At 43.7% G+C, this 5,276-nt stretch overlaps 2 non-coding genes across 2 annotated transcripts; both read left to right on the top strand.

The window, feature by feature from the left end:
- Window positions 1-306: 306 nt before the first annotated feature.
- MIR30D (microRNA mir-30d) lies at window positions 307-376 on the top strand. Its single transcript, NR_030885.1, has one exon. It is a non-coding gene; the product is annotated as a microRNA mir-30d (primary transcript).
- Window positions 377-4,735: 4,359 nt separating this feature from the next.
- MIR30B (microRNA mir-30b) lies at window positions 4,736-4,823 on the top strand. The gene has a single exon (NR_030911.1). It is a non-coding gene; the product is annotated as a microRNA mir-30b (primary transcript).
- Window positions 4,824-5,276: the final 453 nt, after the last annotated feature.

Raw genomic sequence — 5,276 nt, forward strand, 5'->3', positions numbered from 1 at the left:
ACTTCATTTTTTGCACATATCAAATAGAAAGTGTATCTTCGTATAGAATAACTGGGTCATATCTTTAATGTTACTAATTTGCCAAGATAACTTTACAATGCATATTGTCTTTTGTAATAATTTATTCAGGAAAAATTGCTGTTGATAAACCACTTATCTCTTGCTAATGAATTTCATTAATCATTTCATTTTTTTGTCCCAAAATGTCACAGATAGTGTTCAGGACTAAAAGGCCTAACAAGCATTTAGAGATGGTGACCAGCAATACTTGTGTCGATGCCCTCTGTTAACTTGTGCAGAAGGTCTGTTGTTGTAAACATCCCCGACTGGAAGCTGTACCACACAGCTAAGCTTTCAGTCAGATGTTTGCTGCTACCGGCTATTCGCAGACGTCATTTCAGTGTAATTACATCTTAAGAGGTAGAATTGGGGGGGGTGGGGGGCGTGCCTGTAAAGTGTGTGGATGAACACCAGGAATCTTTGGGGTTCTGCCTTCACTGCGCTCTGTGCGAATGCGTGTTTCATGCCGAGTAGTGTGGGATGCTCTCTTCAAAACAGGATATCCTGGAGCAGATGCCAGCCGAGCTTCCAGACTTTAAGATGCTGCTGCTGCTGCTGGGCCTTAGAGAATTCTGTTAAAAAGAAATTTTTTTTTTCCACTATGGATTCTTATTTCTGGTTTTTACCCTGTCAGTGAACTCACATTCTTTATTGCCTTTCCAAGTAGGCTAGAGTTTGACTTCCCAGCAGTTCAGAAGACTGATTTCCTCCTTTAGAAATTCTGTAGACGTTCTTGAGAGTAAATTTATCACCACCGCCCCACCCTACCGCCCAGCAGTATATAACCTAGAAATTTTCAGTTTTCTCTGTAGTGAAGAAATGTGTGTATAAACTCTGTCTCTCTCCTCTCAACACCCCCCCACCCCAGCTTCCTGTTCTCCACCCTGAGTGACGTCACAGCCCCTAGTCAGAACTGTCCTCTAAAAACTTTTGCAGGACCTCAAACTTCTGAGCCTTTTTACAGCATTCACCGTTGGTTATATTTGTCTCAGTTCATTGAGTGTTTTCCTGCGTATTCTCAGGTCATCACTTGGCTTTTCTCTTCCTTATTTGCATGTTGATGCCTTGTGAGCAGATGCACTGAGTCTATTTTTTTGGGTTTCCCCACAGAGCTGAAGAATACAGGGCTTTTCTCACAGCCGACATTCAATGCAGACTGTTGATAATGTATAATTTTACAACAGCTCTTTCTTCGCGTTTTGAAAATTTGCTTTCTTACCTCTATTTGTCTTGTAGACACTGGAAAACATTTCTGTTTTATTGAAACCTTTCTCTTCAGGAAAGCTTTAGTATTTTTATCATGTATTAATATTAAACTGCTGAACATATTACTGTATAGGGCTCAGTGCATAATTAAACCAAAAGGTAAAGCCCTTGGTAACTTTTTACGTGCACATCTTCTGAGGGTGAGGCCGTTGTATCCATATAATTATCTGTTTTCCTGGCCATCAGCACCAAGTAGGGCACCTTGCGTGCACCGGGCTGCACCAGCGGTTTTGTTTTGCTGCAGGGGCTACTGTGTCCTTTCTGCAGAGGAGCAGATGACAGTTTGGGGCATCTTGTAGCTGCCCAGTTGTGTTCCTGCAGCAGCCCCACTTCTTAAACACTCCTTCGCCAGAGTGCTAGTTTACAAGCCTGATGTGGCCAGCGTGGAGGAGGGGAAGGAGGGTGGTGAGCTGCTTCAGACACAGGTGGCTCTGCAACTTGAAGTATAATTTTCAGGCTTGATGATTTGCTTGCAGCAAGTGTCCCTTCCTGCTGAACTCTTAGTAAAGCAGGTTTCTTATGTACTCCTTGACCCTCTGATGTAGGCCTCAGAGTCCAGATAGCAGCAAACAGATGGGGCCATTTGGGCTCTGAGAGCCCGAGGCATGTCCCCTCAAAGGGTAGAACAAGTCCTCTGCCAACAGGGTTGTTCTGTTAGACAAGGTGACACTGTTTCCTATGAAAAGTTGTGTTACACAGCCTTGCGATTCAGTAAGATGGATAGAAACTGCCCAGTTTAATAATTTGCCTGGCTGGATTTGAGAGGCTTGTTAAAATGATAGCCCAGATCTGTGCTAAAAGGAGGATGCGTGTCTTGCACAAAGCTGTCACGCTCTGCCCAGCCCAGCCCCTCACCCCTGGCTGCAGGATTAATGTACAATCTGTGTTACATAACATGTGTTCCATGTTATTCTGCCCTGATGAGGTGAATCAGAGGCCATGTCAGCTTTAATTCTGGATGCCCTTGCCTTAGTGTACTGGAATACCACCTTATGAAAGTCATCTGCAGATGACTTCTTTATGTTTTAATTTGGAAGAACCACAGACTTCCCAAATGACCTGCCAATATAGCAATTGACTGTATAGGACAAATACTTTAAAATGTTTGAGCATTAGTTTTTGCTAATAAACCTATAGCAGCTTGTTTCCCCACATTTTAATTTAGTATTGAGGAAGAAGTGTGTGGTCTTTATTGACAGGTCCCAGAAAGCTCAGAAATTCTTTCCTAAGAAGATATTTTGATTGAAAGTAAAACATTTTTAGTTGCTGAGTAGTATTCTGAAAATGACAGGCTTTTTTTCCTTAGCATTTGCTTTGAGATTTCTAAGGGGTTACTTTTTAAAAGCAAAACTGCACAATTGTGTCTGCAGGTTCATTTCCAGTTAGACACATTTGTGTGCAGATGTTCTCTGTTGAAGGTCGCTGTTCGACAGGTCCTCATTGGTCTTGGTGCCGGAGTCCCTTTTACTCTGACTGGCTCCCTCCATTCCTCTGGATAAAGCTTTATTCATTGAGTGAATGTACCTCTATTTGCGGTGGGTATTCAGGGGAAAAAAAGTTTCAAGTGTGAGTCCAAACTTAATCACTTTTCAAAACTATGCTGTTTTAGGTTGTCTCTGCCAGTTTACCCGGCCTGGTTCCTTACGGGTGGACAGTGTGGTGGGTGTTTTGATGTTGGGTGGGTTTTTTTTTTCTTCATTCTTTAGCATATTACAAACTTCCTGACAATTTGATGTTCACTGCTCTTTGCTCTGGCTCTCCAGCATGTTTGGTAACACCGTTATTAACGCGTTGGTTTTCAAATAATAGCAGGTATCAGAATTACTTGGGAGAGATTGTTAATTAAAATACTGATTGCTGGGCCTTGCGAGACTTTCTCATTCACTAGGTCTGCGGTGATGCTTGCTTCTCCTAAATGCCCACGTGCTGCCGATGCTGCTGTCCTAAGTCTAGGCTTTCAGAACCATGGCTTATCTTCCGTTCGTCTCCTGGGTCAGTGGTGGCGGTTGTTCAGTCATGTCCGGCTCTTTGTGACCCCATGGACTATAGCCCACCAGGCTCCTCTCTGTCCATGGGACTTCCCAGGCAGGCAAGAAGACTGGAGTGGATTACCCTTTCCTTCACCAAGGGATCTTCCCGACCCAGGGATCGAACTCATGTCTCTTGTGTCTGCTGCATTGACAGGTGGTTCTTTACTACTGAGCCACCTGGGAACCCCTCACTGTTCAGTATCCATGCCCAATTAGCAACTGAAGAGAAATGTGCATACAATCCCTAACTTAAAAACATATAGTAATCCAAAAATTTGTTTTGAAAAAGATTTGTGGGAAATCTGGGACCCACTTTTCTCCCAGAGAAAGCATCATATTCATTGTCTAGCCCACAAAACCTGTTTGAATATATTTGCAAAGAAAAGCAGAAGGAAAAATAATAGTGTTGCGGTGGAATACTTGAAGCAAAAAAATAGTATATTTGTAGAGGAAAAAAAATGTGTATGTTTAATCTTGAGAACTTGAGAATTTAATCAGAACTCCTGATTTAATCTTGAATCAGGAAAAGTGGCCTGAAGAGACAGGAGGCCAGGTAGAGACAGGAGGTTCACAAAGGTCCTGGAAGGCCCGCGAAATTCCAGAGATTACTTTAGAGTTTGCTGGCAATCATTCTGTTATTTAATTTTACTTCCAAGTTTGAGGATTTTTCTCTTCTTTGAGGCAAGTGTATTGATCGGGCTTCTTAAAGTGCTTTATAGAGGTATCAGTGGTAGTATTTTCTTAATCAGAGGAATCCAGAGAGACGACGGATTCCTGGGAGGCGACTTAGCAACACTTGGGCAGGAGGAGGAGGACCCGGGTTAGAGTGTGGAGACGTGTTCCTGAGGTGAACATCCTGAGGCAGGAGCATGGGGAGGAGATGAGGAGAGGCTGGGGGCAAGGAGGCTGCCGCGGGGCCCTGAGCTCCTCACACGTGTGCTGCTAACTTTGTCTTCGACTCGAAACAGGAAGCTCCTTCCTGAGGAAGAATGGGTTCCCGATGTGCCATCCCGGCCATCAGGCAGGTTCCTGTAAACGCAGGCTGGCTTGTTTGGAAGGGAAGGCTGTAAACCCAGCCACATGTAGGTCTGGAACATTCATGAGACGTCTGCTATATCACCACCAGTTATGAGAAGAACATCACTTGTTCCTTTTCCCCTGGATTCTAAACCTTGTCTCAGAAATACCTCTTGACTGGACTTTTACCTCATTCATGTCAATCTTTGTACCTCCTGTTCTTTTTTTCAACAGATTCTACAAAGTTATCTTTTTAAAAAAATCATATGAATTATTCATCATATATCCCTTAATTTAAATTTGAGTCTCAAGGAAAGGACCGGTGCAAATACGGTAAAGGATTGTGTAAGTCCTGCTTTAAACCAAGTTTTCAGTTCATGTAAACATCCTACACTCAGCTGTAACACACGAGTCGGCTGGGAGGTGGATGTTTACTTCAGCTGACTTGGACTGTCAGCCATTAACACGGATAGAGGATATGGCAAAAATAGTACACAGAGGCTTGATTTTTTTTTTCTTTTAATGTAATTACTGTAAACTTTCATTACTGTCATATCTTTGCAGTTGTATTGTTGTATCTCTAACATGACGTGAGACTCAGGGGTTGGGAAAGGAATGTCCTCACTGGAGTGGTGGCGTGCCGGCCCTGTGGAGCTCGCGCTGTGCTCCGACAAGAGGGGCTCTGACAACAGACCCCTGGAGCCGCCTGGGCTGTGCCGGACAGTTTGCTGTGTGATTTGGAGGAGGGAAAGGCACTGCTTCACACCTCAGTGCTTTTCTCATCTGCAAAATAGGTATGGTATCCACTTCACAGGATCGTTGTAAGGACCGACCTCTGTGATGAGCGCAGAGTGGTTCATTAGTGCTTATCACGTTAAGTCCCGGTAAATGCTAAGGGGCTAG

Source organism: Bos taurus, chromosome 14 (assembly GCF_002263795.3).
Source record: "Bos taurus isolate L1 Dominette 01449 registration number 42190680 breed Hereford chromosome 14, ARS-UCD2.0, whole genome shotgun sequence".
NCBI classification, from domain to species: domain Eukaryota; kingdom Metazoa; phylum Chordata; class Mammalia; order Artiodactyla; family Bovidae; genus Bos; species Bos taurus.